Source organism: Nicotiana sylvestris, chromosome 5 (assembly GCF_000393655.2).
Source record: "Nicotiana sylvestris chromosome 5, ASM39365v2, whole genome shotgun sequence".
NCBI classification, from domain to species: Eukaryota; Viridiplantae; Streptophyta; class Magnoliopsida; order Solanales; family Solanaceae; genus Nicotiana; species Nicotiana sylvestris.
The window spans coordinates 84545165-84563772 of record NC_091061.1 but is presented as its reverse complement, the minus strand read 5'-3'; positions in this window follow the sequence as shown (position 1 = coordinate 84563772).

The following is an 18608-nucleotide window of genomic DNA, read 5'->3' as shown; positions in this document are numbered from 1 at the left end:
GAGAAGGAGGTTGAGTTGCTGCATTAGCAATATGAGGCGTACTGGAGCTCAAATTACGAGAGCGATTTGATAGAGCAAGTAACCTTTTGTAGCACGTGCTTCGCTCTTTTTGGACCTTAAGGTTAACCCCTTTTTGTTATTTTAGCTGCAGAAAAAGACGGAGGCTTCGGAGTGCCTCAAGGGCGACATCGACCGTGCCAGAACTGCTTGTGGTGAGCTAAGAGCTCAAGTGCAAGCTCAAGCTTTAGAGGAGACAGGCGCCTCGGCCAAGGTCCCTACCTTCGAAGCCCAACTCCACTTGGCTCGTAACAATGCCAAAGTTCAAGCGGATATGATCGGGATACATGAATTTGATCTCTCAAATATCAGAGTTGAGATAATCGATGCCCGGGTTGAAGCGGCACTAAGCCAAACCAAGGCTGATCAGGAGATGGCGATTCGTATGAAGGACGCTACTGATGCCCAAGCAGAGCTGAAGCGAGCCCTCGACTAGGAGAAGAGGGTCGAGGAACATAATCGTTGCAGATCCCGAAGAGAGGTACTCGAGGAAATCGGTGCAAGGGGCTTCGTGCTCTTGGAGGAATTGGCTCGAGCAAGGGCGGATGAGCGTGACGCTTGGTCACTTCTTGTAGATGTCGCAGAGAGTGAATCTGGCAAGCTTCACCCCTTTGGAGCGGAATGCAGATTTCACCATTTTTCCGCTTTGTATTTGATACTTTTAGAGCATGTTTGTAGATGGAGAGTGTGCCTTCTTTGCATATGTAAGATAAGAGGAAACTTGAAGTCTTATTTCTTCAGTATCTCTTTCTGTACTACTTTTGACCAGCCGGTTTCGGTGTTTGGCGGGATCCTCATAGGTCCGGAACTGATCAGGTAGGGCCGGAGGATTTTAAGTACGATCCTTGACGTGAGCAAGCTTTGGGGCATTCGTGTTTTGCCCAACTGCTTAGGCTTAGTCTCCGAGTCAGGCCTTGACTCGAGCTTGCCCGACCTTCAATCTTTTGTGCATGTACATGCAGATAGTGATTGTTCATATTTCTTACCCTTGGGCATTTGACGTTTCAACTATTTTGGGTCCAGTCTCCAAGTCGCATTATGATTCGAGCTTTAATTGACCCTCAAGTTCTTTCTTACCTGCATGGGAGGACGACAATGACCTTTTGTACTTTGGGTCGAAGTGACCTTACAGGCGCGTGGCTCGGAGGCTCACTCGGTTGGTGACTGTGGCATTTATGTCGTGCCCTTAGGTATATTGCAGTTTAACTATTTCGGGTCCAGTCTCCGAGTCGTGTTGCAACTCAAGCTTTAATTGACCCTTAAGTACTTTCAATTTTTAGACCGGCGATAGTGCCTCTTACGCTATTTTGGTTATTGAGACCTTTTAATAGTGCCCGGAGGCTCGTTTGGCTAGAGACAATGGCTCTTACGCTGTTTTGCTCGTGGGCTTTTTGTAGGCTTTGTTTTCCGCTCGTTAAGGTCTTTTGAAATAATTTTGCCTGACCTGTCGTTGGTTCCGGAGGAACCTCGATTTCAAGTCGTTATCGGCGATGTTCGAGCACCTCAGAAGGTTCATAGCTCGTAGGTTGAGTAGGTCGAAGCCTTGTGATATGGAGCTGACATGGTCGAAGCTCTTCTTTTGCCTGTTGAGGGAAACCAGTTTTAACCGGTTCTTTCTTAAGTATATTCGAAGTACTAGCCTGCGATTTTTGTTTAGCGATGGTCGGGAATCCCCGAGTAGAGTTAATTTGGCTGTATGAGCCGTTCTAACCATAGTCATATGTGTTTGGCCGGAGCCGTTTTTGATCCTGAGTAATAGTTTAGGCATCTACACCGAGGGTATGCCCTTTGTTGATATCTAATTTTTCCCTATATATTTTTCATATGCAAAATACTCTCAAAATAGTATACATATGAGTATATAAGCATGTCCAAGTGTTTTATTATTTTTCCAATTTCTAAAAAACAATTTTTAAATCAATTTATCGCCTTATTTTATTAGAAAAAACCAATAATTATTTCCCAAATTATCATTTTTGGTAACTCCTTTATTGAATTCTCATATTTATATCAAAATATAGCTAAGGTAATTTTTGCACATTTTTTACAAATTTTATTGAGTATTTCTTAAAATTAAATTGCACGTAATTGCAATTTTAGCCTATTTTAAGATTTAATGCGTTTATAATTACAAAATTGATCCCAGTATTTTTAATTTAACATTTGTGTATTATTAATTAATTTAGTACCTTTAATTTATTTTTAGAAATCATTTTACTATTCTTATAAATAAAAAGGGAAAAAGTGGCTATTTAAATACTAGCCCTAACTATTTCGATTTTAGCCTAAATCAACCCCCCCAATTTCAATTTCAAATGGACCGGCCCAATTCCTAAACTACCCTCCCCTGATCCAATTAAGTTAACCCGTCCGGCCCCCCATTAAATCCAGGTCGTTGATCAAAATGATCAACGGCCACAAACCCTCCTTTCCTTTTCTAATCTACCAACACCCCTTAACCCTAAATCAGTTCACCTAACAAGCCGCCTCTGAACTCTCAAACTCTCTCGAACATTCCAAAACCCTAACCGCCTCTTACCACCACTTCTACCTTGAAACCCACCGGAATCCATGGCTTCTCAGGCTGTGGGAGTCTCATACCCACCTCCTCTTGCTCCCACGCACCTGATACCAGAAAATTCGAGGCCTGACCTCGAAGGTTTGCACCCAGACCTCTGCCGAATCGAGGTTCCATGGTCATCTCCGGCCTTGCTCCGGTCTACCATGGTGGTTTGAGCCTGATTTTGACCTCTCCGACTCAGATCGGTGACCTTTCAAAGCCTATCTCACTTCTAGTGTTCTTCTGAAACCCTAACCCTTCGATGTTTTTCTCCGATTTCTTTAGATCAATTGTGTATCTGTGCTCTCCTTGAATTTTCAAATGATTTTCCTAACTTTTCTTTCAAAAATTACTTTCAAACCCGCTTCGTTTCCGATCTAGGGTTTTCTGAAAATGTTTAAGTGTTTCTCTGACTTTCTCTCCTTTTTCTTTTGTGTGTATTTGCCTCTACTGTGTTCTTATGTTTTCCTTTTACCATGTATATTCTTCTACTGTATTTTCTATACCACGTTCTTGTATGTTCTTCTACTGTGTTTTCTATACTATGTTCTCGTATGCTCTTCTACTATGTTCTAGTATTTTCTTCTACCATGTTCTATTATGTTCTGTCTACTATAATTTTCTACTATATTCTTAAGTGTTTATACTATTTTTTCTTCTACTGAGCCCTGTTTATGCTTTTTCTAGAAAACCTCTTAAGCATGCTTCTTCTACTGTTCTTATCAGTATTTTCCATTTTGTTCTTTGAATCCTTCTACTGTGTTTGCATGTTACTTTGCTATCATGTTTTCTCATCAGTTTCTGTTGATGAAAGAAGCATGCAAGAGGTTTCAGTTCTGAAACCTCTGAGCCTGTTTTGACTACTTGCCTTCTCATCTCTGTGCTTGATTCAAGGTGGAAACCCAAGAATTTGGGGGTTCCGCCAAGTTTGATTTTACGATTTGCCTGAACTAGGGGTCTTATTTCAAAACCCCCAACTTTTTCATACCAATTCCTTGTTTTCATATGATTCTAACCTTTTTACTAAACCCTTCTACACTGGATTTTTCTACTAATGTTACAGTGATATGACAATCTTTCCTTTCATGCTTAACATGTCTGTATGCTCCATATATATGATAGACTTCCCTTTAAAGTGGATTTTAAATTTGTGACTAGTTCATACTTCCCTCTGAATATGGTCCGATTGATTCCCTTTCCATTGTTTGATGATTTCCCTTAAGTTAAAAATCTTTCCTATCTTTTTGACTCGGTTCATTCATACAAAATCTCTGACTGTTGATTTACTGGCTGTCAATTGATTTCCTTACCTTATTTATACAAACCGTGTATTTCAAAAACCCTGTCCTTAAATAACTTTTATGTATTCACCCCTAATTGACTACTTTGCACAAAGTGTTTGATTAATTTCTTTCCTTAATTGGTTTATACCCGTTTGAATCTGAATACCTTAACTAAAGGGAGCTTGTGTAATTGATTGGCAATCAGATCTTCAATTATTGCTTACCATATTTGTACTTGGTTTTACACTATAAAAGGGCATGACCTTTCTACACTTCAGGACAATTCAAAATCTCTTCTGAACTCTTACTCACATAGTAGAACTCTCTCTTCTTGTCTGCACTGAGATTTTTACCAGACTACTGCATTTTTCTCTACTTGTTTCTTTGAAACTGGTATGTCCTAATTTCAAATTTCAGCATCCCCACAATGTGTTTACTTACAGCTTTCTGCATCTATGTCTACTTTACTACTTCTGTAGAGTTAAATACTTAAACTAGCATGTTGATTCCCTTTTACTTGTTTCTGCTATGAATCTCTATTCCCTATTTCCCTTTATGTGATTTGAGTTACAGTTTAAAACATGGCAATATACAAGTTATTGTCTATGGATTGAACTTGACCTCTAAACAATGTGTTCCAGTAGGCTTATGGGTGTGCCAGCATCTCCCATTGTTGGGTTATGCCCACTAGCCTGCTTTTTACCTCTTGCAACTCCCCATTCCCTATATCCCTATGTGTGTTGTTCCCTTTCCCTTTCCCCTTTTCAGAATTCTGCACTTACATTCTCTTAGTTCCTAAGCTCTGCCCCCCCCCTTTTGTGAGCCTTACCTTGGGACCTTGAGTTCCCTCTGAACTTGGACACCTGAGGGCTGGCCCTTCCACACTGCACTTTGGCTTAATATGGTAATACATTTGGGTGTAAGCGCTGCTCGGAGTTCTTATGAAACTCTTAGGGAACTCTGACACACCCAAGTGGGAGAAAGGCTTTGAAACAAGATCTTTGGAGTTGGTTTAGCTCATACTTCAGAGAGGAAGTCTGAATCAGGCTCTCCTTGGTTGTAATTTTCAATTTCTGATGTATTTTTCTTTATTTTATTTGGACTGTAATAAGTTGTAATAACTTTTGGGGACAGTTAGTGAAAAGGGAAGGGTAACCATGCATGTAAAAAAGGGTAGATAACTTGCCTATAAGATTTCTACATTTTTCATATAGCTACCATGCCTATAAGATTTCTACATTTTTCATATAGCTACCATGCCTATAAGATTTCTGCATTCTCATTTAGTCGCCATGTCTATAAGATTTTCTGCATTCTCATTTAGTTACCACGTCTATAGGAACTTCAACATTATCATTTAGATACCATGACTATAGGGACCCTGCACTTTCATGTAGATATCGTGACTTCTGCATATGCATGTAGAGAACATGTCTATAGGTTCTGAAAATCAACTACAATTAGATGTCATGCCTATAGGGTTTCTGCATTCTTATTATGTCCAAAAGGTTTTTTTAAAAATCAGCAACGCATAGAAAGCATGCCTATAGGAACTATCAACCAAGTTTGAAACGTTTCACTCGCTTATAAGTCTAAAACCAGTAACAACAATGTCTATTGTCTGCAGAATTTATGATCTTTTGTCAAAACTCGTCTTTCCAGAATAACTGACATCCTTTTCTAAAATTAGTATACTTCATCATTTCTAAAATCATTAGATATCATGTCTATAGGTTTTCGTCTAACACTTAGGCAAGCCATAGGACAGTTTATAAACTGAATCAGATTTTATTAACTACAACCAGCAGGCAGGCCTGATTTGGGCTTCTTATCTGAAATATGTAATAAATCAGTTTGCCCCAACTTTTAAGTTTAATCAGACCCTAATCAGTACGTGTAAGACATGCTAAACTATATGCTTTTCTTTGATTTAAGGAGGTCTGTTTGAGCCTTATTTGCTTATGTGCTTCCCATACTTGCTATATATATATTTGCTTATCGCCTTAGCATTTTTACCTTTGAAACCATGAATAAACCCAACTTCTCCTCCCTTTTAGGAATAGTTGTCACGACCCAAACTGGAGGGCCATGACTAGCACCCGACCACACTTGTCGAGAACGAACGTACATTTTATCTAACCTTCTTTATTATCTTTTATGGTTGACGAGATCAATATAAATGGTAGACATGGATCATGGACAACCAACAATAAAATATGATGGCATGAACATACATAACATGGGATGACCAGACAATCAAGAAACAACATATAAGGTACAAGCTACCACGTTACCATGAAAGACTATACAACAAAAACCAGCCGACAAGGCATACCAAACTATACATGAGTCGACACCTGTCTATGAGACTCTAAAGGAACATAAGTGTTGCAACATAGCCGGAACAGGGCCCCGACATACTCATAATGTCTATAACAAAAATGCATACCAAGACCACGGCAAGTCCGAAGAAGGGGCTAATCACTGCTGAACTGGACAGCCTGCTGTGGTGGGGAGCTGCACCGGCCTGTCTATCAGGGCTTGCAGCACGACATGCAGCATCCACAAACAAAAGGACGTCAGTACGAATAAAGTACTGAGTATGTAAGGCAGGGAACCATAAATATGAACAGTAATGTAAGCAGGGATAGAGAATATACAACCTGTAACATTTGAGTACCTCTGAGGGCTACTGACATGAAATGCATGATACATATATATAAATACATAAACTTTTAAATCATACGCCTATGTGGGCATCATCATCATCATATCGAACCCGGCCGTAATAGGCTCGGTAAAAAAAACGTACCCGGTCATCATAAGGCTCGGTAGTATCGTACCCGGCCACGTGGAGCTCGGTAAAACCCAACTAATCAGTGGTTGCACAATAGGTGTTGTACCCGGCCGACTATAGCGCTGCTCGATAGAGTAAAATAGATACATATATATAATGCATGCTGGACTCATAGAATCACATTCTAAACGTTTCGGAGTGATGTAAGGTCAGTATCCTCTGTACATGTTATTAGGACTAACTCTTCACTATGAACCAAATAAGAATCAGGAAGTACCAACAACATTTATAACATAAGAATAAGAGAAGAAACATTAACATCAATCATTCCATAAGAGGGAAAACAATGTAAGTACTGTTAGCTTCTAAGAGTAGAGTATCTTTGGAAGCTCGTTCATTACATTATGTACAAGCGGAGTCGTGCAAAAGAAAGAAAGGGATAGCCTCACATACCTTGTATATACTGCCCCAATCTCAAGCTATGCAATTGTCACAACTCCTTAGTCTACAATAAGAGAAACGATACTATTGTTATCATTTAAGCGTCATAACTATTATGTATCGATCACAACCTATTTTACAATGAAACGGACAATACCTCCCCTATATATATGACTTCACACAATTCAAAACAATTACCAAACAGACCAAACAACACCAATAATAATCATATTGAGGCTCCCAAAACAGTCCACGCACAACCTAATCACTTCATACATACGACAGCCACCGTAGTTGTGTCAAACGACCCGGAAATGTTATGAAGAACTATCAGCCCACAACCCTACATATATATGGTGTTTCTCCACCCCCTTCCACCTCCAAAACCCCACAAAATAGTAGTAAACCACGAAGCCCAACAGCAACACAAAACAGTTCGCTACAAGTGAATAACTCAAACTCACAGCTTCCGATCACCGTCCCGTGAGTTCTTACATGTATAGAAAGAATTACCATGAATTCACAGCAGAACAAAATGTATGAAAGAGGGCAATAACTTACCTTACTTGTTTGACAACTCAGTCATTCCCCTGGTTCTTCAAACTCTAGGTTTTATCTTCAATTAGAACTTGAAAGAGAGGGAAAATCTATTGGGGTTTATGTGGGATTTTTGGGGAGGAATTGCAGGGGTTTAATTTGGTTTTGAAGGTCTCAAATAAGGGTGAAATAACTGAGTTTATAATCCCTTAAAATTCCTCTCTTGGCCGACTTTGGGACTTTTACTTTTGTCCTCTCATTTTGGCAAGTAGGTGATGCACCTACTTGTCACCTACCAATCTGCGCAGACTTGCGAAAATATGAATATCTCTATACTTCAAGATCATATTAACAAACGGTTTAATGATTTGAAACCTAGACTCATAGATCTTTAATATGGTGGGTATATCACCCCGTAATTCCTTGTAAATTGGGAGAAAAGCTTAGAAACATTTGACATAATGTTTAAGTAAAATTATGAACCTAAGTTGCGACAACGTTTGTCGACTTTTGTTTCATAACTCATTTGACTTCAAGACTTATGATACGGATATTATATGATTCAAAGACCTTAATACATGACCTCTTGAGTGTATTAAGAACCTCTAGGTTTACCTGAAAATACGAGTTACAACATCCTTAATTCGTTTAACTTCTAATACTTGTTAATCACCCTTATACACCCTTGTATCACTTAAGACCAATAGGATTAACTTCATATCACCTAAAAGGTAATTCCTTCTTGGATTTATGTTAACTAATATATGGCATGAACTAACACGTGTGGATATGGGTTGTAACACCCTTCCCCCCTTAGGAACATTTGTCCTTGAATGTAAGGGTTCATGGGGAGTTTAAACCATCGTGGATTCCGAACAAGTTTCTCCCATAAATAGAGGACAAACTTGCAAGCAGTTAACTCAACGTATGGCCTTACAAGAGTATGCAAAGCACTATGGACATGTACATTATCTGCATATCACCATTTTGTATTAAGGAAGATTATTCTCAAGTTATTGCTTACCTCATAGAGCCATTTCACCTTCCAATATATCATGTGTTCCACCAGCATCCTTGTTATCTTCATTCTGGAATAGGTACAGGTATTTAGACTTCATTTCCTCTTCTGCTTCCCATGTCATTTCTTCCATATTCTTGTTCCTCCATAATACTTTGACGGAAGCTACATCTTTTGTTCTCAGCTTGCGGACTTGTCGATCTAATATAGCCACTGGCACTTCTTCATATGATAGGTCCTCCGTAACTTGTACATATTTGATAGGGACGACTCGAGAAGGGTCTCTAATACATTTCCTCAACATAGATATATGGAATACTGGGTGGACAAATTCCAATTCGGATGGCAATTCTAACTCATAAGCAACCTGTCCAATCCGTTGAAGAATTTTATATGGCCCGATATACCTTAGACTCAGCTTACCTTTCTTCCTAAAACGCATAATACCCTTCATTGGTGAGATCCTCAGGAAAACCCAGTCACCAACCTCAAACTCCAGATCACGACATCGGACATCGGAATAAGATTTTTGCCTGCTTTGTGCCATCCTCAATCGCTCCTGTATCACTTTCACCTTCTCAATAGCTTGGTGAATCAAATATGGCCCATATAATTCTATTTCACCGACTTCGAACCATCCAACTGGTGATCTATATCTCCTCCTGTGTAGTGCCTCGTATGGGGCCATTTTAATACTGGAATGGTAGTTATTATTGTATGTGAATTCTATGAGTGGAAGATGGTCATCCCAATTTCCCTTAAAATCTAGAACACATGCTCGTAGCATATCTTCCAATATCTGAATGGTACGTTCATCCAGTCCGTCAGTCTGCGAATGAAATGCAGTGCTGAGAATCACTTGTATGCCTAAACCCTTCTGAAAAGACCTTCAAAAGTTAGCTATAAATTAAGCTCCTCGATCTGATATAATAAATATCGGCACACCATGAAGCCTAACAATCTTCTTGATATTCAACTTCGCATAATCTTCAGCCGTGTAAGTTGTCTTAACTGGCAGAAAATGGGCACATTTTGTAAGTCGATCAATTATCACCCAGATGGAGTCAAACCTATGTAAGAGCGAGGTAATCCAATAATGAAGTCCATAATAATCACCTCTCATTTACAGGTCGGAATCTCTATATTCTGAAGCAATCCACCGGGTTTCTGATGTTCTATCTTTACTTGTTGACAATTGGGACACTGGGCTACAAATTCTGCAATAGACTTCTTCATGTTATCCCACCAATACTGCTCCTTGACATCATGATACATCTTTGTTGAGCCGGGATGGATGGAATATCGGGATTGATGAATCTTATTCATAATCTTCTCTCGCAACCCTACCACATTAGGCACACATAATCGGCCTTGGTATCTTAGTGCCCCATCTCTTCCGATCTCAAAAGCCATACTTTTACACTGTTGAATGCTCTCTCTTAATCGTACTAAGATAGGATCTTCATATTATCGTGCTTTTACCTTGGTTACCAAAGATGATTCTGATGTATTCTGTACAGTAACACCTCCGTCATTAGAGTCTAACAATTTGATTCTCATATTGGCTAGCTGATGAAGCTCTTTAGTCAACCCCCATCTACCTACCTCAATATGTACTAAGCTTCCCATTGATTTATGGCTGAGAGCGTCTGCCACAACATCGGCTTTACCGGGATGATACAATATCTCGACGTCGTAGTCTTTCAGTAATTCAAGCCACCTACGCTGCCTCAAATTCAACTCTTTCTACTTGAAGATGTATTGTAAACTCTTGTGATCTGTGTAGATGTCAACATGGACGCCGTATAAGTAGTGTCGCCATATCTTCAAAGCATATATTACTGTAGCCAATTCCAAATCATGGGTTGGATAATTCTTTTCATGCTTCTTCAATTGTCTTGATACATAAGCAATCACCTTCCTACTCTACATCAATACGCACCCCAAACCTATACCTGAGGCATCACAATATACCACATAACCTTCTGTTCCTTCAGGGAGAGTGAGCACTGGTGCGGATATCAATCGATTCTTCAGCTCCTGAAAACTACGTTCACAAGTGTCAGACCACTGGAACTTGGTAACTTTCTGTGTTAACTTATTCAATGGTTATGATATAGAGGAAAACCCTTCTACAAACCACCTATAATATCCTGCAAGCCCCAGGAAGTTGCGGACTTCTGATGGTGTTGTAGGTCTCAGCCAATTCTTTACTGCATCGATCTTCTGAGTGTCTACACTAATACCCTCGTCAGATATCACATGGCCAAGGAACGCTACTGAGTTCATCCAAATTTCACATTTGTAGAGCTTAGCATATAACTTACGATCCTAAAGCGTCTGTAATACTATCCGTAAGTGGCCCTCATGTTCCGCCTCCGAACGAGAATACACTAGAATGTCATCAATGAATACAATCACGAACACATCAAGATAGGGCCTAAATACAGTATTCATGAGATCCATAAAAGCTGCTGGGGCATTTGTTAGCCCGAACAATGTCACCAAGAACTCAAAGTGTATGTATCTTGTCTGGAAGGTCGTCTTTGGAATATCCTTCTCCTTAACCCTCACCTGATGATACCCTAAACGTAAATTAATCTTGGAGAAATACTTGGCACCATGGAGTTGGTCAAACAGGTCATCAATTCTTGGAAGTGGATACTTGTTCTTTATAGTAAACTTATTCAACTGTCGATAGTCGATACACATCCGTAACGACCCGTCTTTCTTCCACACGAATAGGACTGGTGCACCCCAAGGTGAAGTGTTAGGCCTAATGAAGCCTTTATCCAGCAAGTCCTTCAACTGCACCTTCAACTCTCGCAATGCTACCGGGGCCATTCTGTATGGAGGGATAGAGATCGATTGAGTGTCAGGCAACACATCAATACTAAACTCAATCTCCCTTTCAGGAGGAAGGCCTGGGAGTTCATCTAGGAAAACATCTGGAAATTCGTTGACCACGGGGATTGATTGTAGAATAGGCAGCTTCACCTTCGCATCCCTAACGCGAACGAGATGATAAATGTAACCATTTGAGATCATTTTCCTTGCCTTAAGATAGGAATAAACCTACCTTTCGGTGTAGCAATGTTCCCTTTCCATTCAATGATGGGTTCACCAGGAAATTGAAACCTAACCATCTTCGTACGACAGTCAACATTTGCATAGTATGAGGCCAACCAGTCCATTCCCATTATCACATCAAAATCAACCATTTCCAACTCAAATAAATTTGCCGAGGTTTGACGACTATAAATCATCATAGTGCAACCTCTATATACTCTTTCAGCAATCACCGAATCTCCTATTGGAGTAGATACCGCAAGGGGTTTACTTATTAATTCAGGTTCAATTCCAAACTTATTAGCCACAAAGGGTGTAACATATGATAATGTAGATCCCGGATCAATCAGCGCGTATACATTATAAGAAAACACAGACAATATACCTGTAACAACATTTGGAGATGACTCGAGATCTTGTCGACCTACTAGATCATAGGTTCGATTTTGAGCACCACTCGAACTCGGCACTGCACCTCTACCTCTACCACGACCTGTCGACTACTGAAAACCCCGTGCTGGAGGTCGAACTGATGAGGAAGAACCTGACACAGATCCAGTCGGCTGGGCCATACCATCACCTCCTCTATTAGGAAAATCCCGTATCATATGGTTAGGCTGTCCGCAAGAATAACACGCATCAGAACCTCGATGACACAGTCCAAAGTGGGCCTTGCCGCACTGATCACAACGTGGTGTTGGGGGTCTCGTCTAACTAGTATCCCTGTGATATTGCGAGCCTGATGCTCGCGAACTCTGACCTGGACCAGAATAGGTAAATCGATCATATCGAGGCCTCTGAAACTGTGGAGGAGCACTAGCTACAGGTGGCGCCGAACTCCTCGAAGACCGGCGCCTGACACTGCCTCTGAAGTCATCAGAATACCCTGCAAATCTCGCCCTCTTATGTTGGCCCCTATCCTGCTCCCTATCATCCCTCTGCTGGCGCTTACAATCCTCTAGTGTATGATCATAAGCTTGAATACAGGAAATATCCATGCCCTCCACCAAGGAGGCTGTCGTACACTCATTTATCAAATATGGTCCCAACCCGTTCACGAACAGATGCACCCTATCACTCATCTCGGCCACCATATGGGGAGCATACTTTGCCAAAGAATCAAACTGCATACTATACTCTCGCACACTCATATTACCTTGTCGAAGGTTCAAGAACTTATCAGCTCTAGCTCGTCGTATCTCAACTGGCAAGTAGTGACGAAGAAAGGCCTCAGAAAATTCCTTTAACACAGCTGGAGGAGCATTCGGACCCCTATATCTCTCCCAAATATCATACCAAAAAAATGCTAAATCCCGTAACCGATAAGAAGCCAACTCTACTGCCTCCATATCGCTAGCATGTATAACCCGCAGTGTACGATGAACCTGGTCAATAAAAGTCCTTGGGGTCTAATTCGGTAAACACTGGAGGGTCTAAATTAATAAAATCACGAACTCTCGTACTAACTGGTTTATCAGCAGCACCTGTATTCTGCCTTTGAGCCTGAGCAGCTACCAAGCTAGTCAACAACTGTAAAACACTCCACATATCCTGCTCTGTAGTGCCAGACGGAGGAACTGGAGGTGCTGGATGCCTCCTAATATCCTATGGAGGATACGGAGTAGGTGAGGTATGAGAGGGAATCTCACTCAAAGCCTCACTTTGTCCTGCTCTGGCTTGGGGCACCTGACTGGTACCCTCTCCCGTTGTTGTTTCAAGCCGTCTACTAATCGTTTGCTTCCTAGTCAAAGGCATCACTAAAAGAAAACAAGGTGAATATTATAGACGAACACTTATGACTCAACTCTACGCACGATCTAGATTCATGAAGAAGGTAACAGTCCTAGATGTCATGTAGCCTCCTGATTATAAATGTGACGTGCTACACATCCATAATTAAGACTCTACTAGACACGGCTCATAGACAACCCCTAGGACACACTTGCTCTGATACCAAGTTTGTCAAGACCCAAACTGGAGGGCTATGACTAGCACCCGACCATACTTGCCGAGCACCAACGTACATTTTATCTAACCTTCTTTATTATCTTTTATGGTTGACAAGATCAATATAAATGGTAGACATGGATCATAGACAACCAACAATAAAATATGATGGCATGAACATACATAACATGGGATGACCAGACAATCAAGAAACTACATATAAGGTACGAGCTACCATGCTACCATGAAAGACTATACAACAAAAACTAGCCAACAAGGCATACCAAACTATACATGAGTCGACACCTGTCTATGAGCCTCTAAAGGAACATAAGTGTTGCAACATAGCCGGAACAGGGCCCCGACATACCCATAATGTCTATAACAAAAATGCATACCAAGACCACGGCAAGTCCGGAGAAGGGATCTCGCCAATCATTGCTGAACTGGACAGCCTACTGTGGTGGAGGAGCTGCACCGGCCTGTCTATCAGGGCTTGCAGCATGACATGCAGCATCCACAAACAAAAGGACGTCAGTACGAATAAAGTACTGAGTATGTAAGGCAGGGAACCATAAATACGAATAGTAATGTAAGCAGGGATAGAGAATATACAACCTGTAACATCTGAGTACCTCTAAGGGCTACTGACATGAAATGCATGATACATATATATAAATACATAAACTTTTAAATCATACGCCTCTGTGGGCATCATCATCATCATCATAACGTACCCGGCCGTAATAGGCTCGGTAAAAAAAATGTACCCGGCCATCATAAGGCTCGGTAGTATCGTACCCGGCCACGTGGAGCTTGGTAAAACCCAACTGATAAGTGGTTTTACAATAGGTGTCGTACCCGGCCAACTATAGCGCGGCTTGGTAGAGTAAAATAGATACATATATATAATGCATGCTCGACTCATGGAATCACATTCTACACCTTTCGGAGTGACGTAAGGTCGGTATCCTCTGTACATGTTATTAGGACTAACTCTTCACTATGAACCTTATAAGAATCAGGAAGCACCAACAACATTGATAACATAAGAATAAGAGAAGCAACATTAACATCAATCGTTCCATAAGAGGGAAAATAATGTAAGTACTGCTAGCTTCTAAGAGTAGAGTATCTTTGGAAGCTCGTTCATTACATTATGTACAAGCGGAGTCGTGCAAAAGAAGGAAAGGGATAGCCTCACATACCTTGTATATACTGCCCCAATCTCAAGCTATGAAATTGTCACAACTCCTTAGTCTACAATAAGATAAATGATACTATCGTTATCATTTAAGCGTCATAACTATTATGTATCGATCACAACCTATTTTACGATGAAACGGACAGCACCTCCCCTATATATATGACTTCACACAATTCAAAACAATTACCAAACAGACCAAACAACACCAATAATAATCATATTGAGCCTCCCAAAACAGTCCACGCACAACCTAATCACTTCGTACAAACGACGGCCACCGTAGTCGTGTCAAACGACCCGGAAATGTTACGAAGAACTATCAGCCCAAAACCCTACATATATATGGTGTTTCTCCACCCTCTTCCACCTCCAAAACTCCACAAAATAGTAGTAAACCACAAAGCCCAACAGTCCACAAAATAGTCCGCTACAAGTGAATAACTCGAACTCACGGCTTCCGATCACCGTCCCGTGAGTTCTTACATGTATGGAACGAATTACCATGAATTCACAGCAGTAAAAAATGTATGAAAGATGGAAGTAACTTACCTTACTTATTGGATAACTCAGCCCTTCCCTTGGTTCTTCAAACTCTAGGTTTTATCTTCAATTAGAACTTGAAAGAGAGGGAAAATCGATTAGGGTTTGTGTGGGATTTTTGGGGAGGAGTTGCAGGGGTTTAATTTGGTTTTGAAGGTCTCAAATAAGGGTGAAATAACTGAGTTTATAATCCCTTAAAAGTCCTCTCTTAGACGACTTTGGGACTTTTACTTTTGTCCTCTCATTTTGGCAAGTAGGTGATGCACCTACTTGTCACCTACCAATCTGCGCAGACTTGCGAAAATATGAATATCTCTATACTTCGAGATCGTATTGACAAACGGTTTAATGAGTTGAAAACTAGACTCATATATCTTTAATATTGTGGGTAGATCACCCCGTAATTTCTTGTAAATTGGGAGAAAAGCTTAGAAACATGTGACCTAATGTTTAAGTAAAATTATGAACCTAATTTGCCACAACGTTTGTCAACTTTTGTTTCATAACTCGTTTGACTTCAAGACTTATGATACGGATATTATATTATTCAAAGACCTTAATACATGACCTCTTGAGTGTATTAAGAACCTCTAGGTTTACCTAAAAATACGAGTTACAACATCCTTGATTCGTTTAACTTCTAATACTTGTTAATCACCCTTATACACCCTTGTATCACTTAAGACCAATAGAATTAACTTCTTATCACGTCAAAGGTAATTCCTTCTTGGATTTATGTTAACTAATATATGGCATGAACTAACACGTGTGGATATGGATTGTACCAATAGTAGTCCCAAGTACCTCCGGGGCTGATAAGATTGGGGCGTGTAATAGCATGCAATAAGTAAACGAGACTGATATGCGCTTTAATACCTTAACGGGGAAGGGTAGATATGGATATGATGACCACGCGATAACATCACGTGTAGCCCCTCACTGAGGAGTGATTACCGGATGTTGTGTAGGGTGATCCATATTATTAATAAACCTAGGACTCCCCCCCCCCTTCCCTTTGTTTTCTTTTTATCTTTTAAATCTTTTTTTTTTACCATTTCTTTTAAGAAAATCAACTCTTTTAGTTCCTTTTTCTTGCTTTTGTTTATTTGTAACCATTACGTGAAAATTCTCTCTTATTTGAAAGCCTTACTTGCCTACATGTTATTTGTAATTAAAGTCGCAACCATAGCCTGGTCGGGAACCACACTAGTGGATCCTGAGGGGTGCCTAACACCTTCCCCTCGGGATAATTTCAAGCCCTTATCCAAATCTCTGGTTTTCTAAATCAAACCCTTCTTAGGGTCCTAATGCACTTTAATCATTAGGTGGAGACTCTTCAATTCAAACCCAATTCCCAAAAGGGAACGATTTGTCCTCCCAAATGTCATAAGCCCGATTTCACGAGAAAAAGGGGGCGCGACAGCGTGGCGACTCTGCTGGGGATATCTTTTAGGATTTTACCATTTCATGTTATTTGTAACTTTATGCTTCTTTACATGTCTTTATTTAATGCCTTTAAATATTTATTTCCCTCTTCAACTTCGAAACTGACTTGGCTCTTTGTTTCTTTCCTTTATTTCTTTTACTGCCTTCCTTTACTGCTTTCCTTTATTACCATTTTAAATTCTGAGGAATTGTTATAATTATTAACATGCAAATACATGACAACTTGTTTAATTATTGCAACTGCATATTCAACATCATCTTTCACTTGTGCCAAATAAAATACTATAGCAACGCTTATAATGAGTGGTTACGCTCTTCCGATATTATCACCCTTTAAATCTGGCAAAGGCGTATTTGTGGTAAAACCAGTCGATCAACGGTGTAGTCGACGGTTCCGTGCCTTTCCCTCTTGAGTTGTCCGCTCAAGTGTACCAGTCTAAAACCCCCATAGAAAACTTACTCTGTTTAATTATGCATGCATCTTGGTCAAACCTAGCTGAGTCAGTTATGTTGTCCGCATAATGACTCTTTAAAATAGCCTTATCCAAAGTCCACTAGGTTTCCCAAAAACCCAAACAGACACTATCACGTTTTGTGCATTTATTTGGAGAACTAAATGCTTTTATGCCAATTATTGGTATTTAATAGGCGAGTCTGGTGGGGGTAATGGCCTAACCCTTTTGTCTTGCAGAAACATGAGGCACGAAGTCCCCAAATTCAGCATGGTCATAAACATCCACCCAAGGTTGCTAAGCTGGTGGGAGGATCTCCATTCCAGTGATCAGACTCTTGTCTGGAAATACCTAGGAAATCTACCTTCCATCCTGGAGGTCCAACCCAACAACAAAATCATAGAATCTACTACTCTAGTCAGGGATTATGATAGGTCTGTGTTTCACTCCGGAGAGATTGAGATGACAACCCTGCTAGAGGAAATAAGAGGATTGGCTGGTATACCATGGGAGACTCCGGGTTTGTTAATGCCGGAAAATCGCAAGGCTAGAGGTTTTCTCAAAATGATGGGCCTAAAGAAGAATCCATACTTGATATGTTTGAAGGAGTCCTAAATTCCCTTTGAATATTTGTACGATAGGTACGTCACAGCAAATCCTACCGTACATGTTCGGATGAGTTAGCCCTTACATCGTTGGGGCATATTCACTGAAGGGTCTTTGTCTTCATGTTCTACTTTTTGGGGATGATAGTGTTTCCAATGAAGAAAGCAAGGATCCACACCAGGCTAGCCATGGTTACCAAAACTTTGATGGAGGGAATTGGTGGACAACCATTCAGCATAGTGCCCATGATCATCGCAGAGATATACCGAGCCTTAGAAAAGTGTCAACAAGGAGCCCCACACTTCGAGGGCTGCAACTTGCTACTCCAGCTCTGGCTTATGGAGCATCTTCAAAGGGGTGAATATCGGCAAGAGATTCAGCGTAGAGACTGGGATGATCATATAGCCTTCCATCAACCAAGGCGAATGAACTACATGCCCAACATGTTTGCTCAGCTAGAAGATGCCAAGGGGTGGGTAGAACTGTTTGAAAATCTAACTGAGGATCAAATACAATGGATGTTCAAGTGGTTCCCTACTGAAGAGGTCATCGCCCGATCCAGGGATGCACTATTTCTGATACTGATCGGTTTGAGAGGAACCTACCCATATGTCCCTCTCCGAGTTATGAGATAGGCTGGTAGGAAGC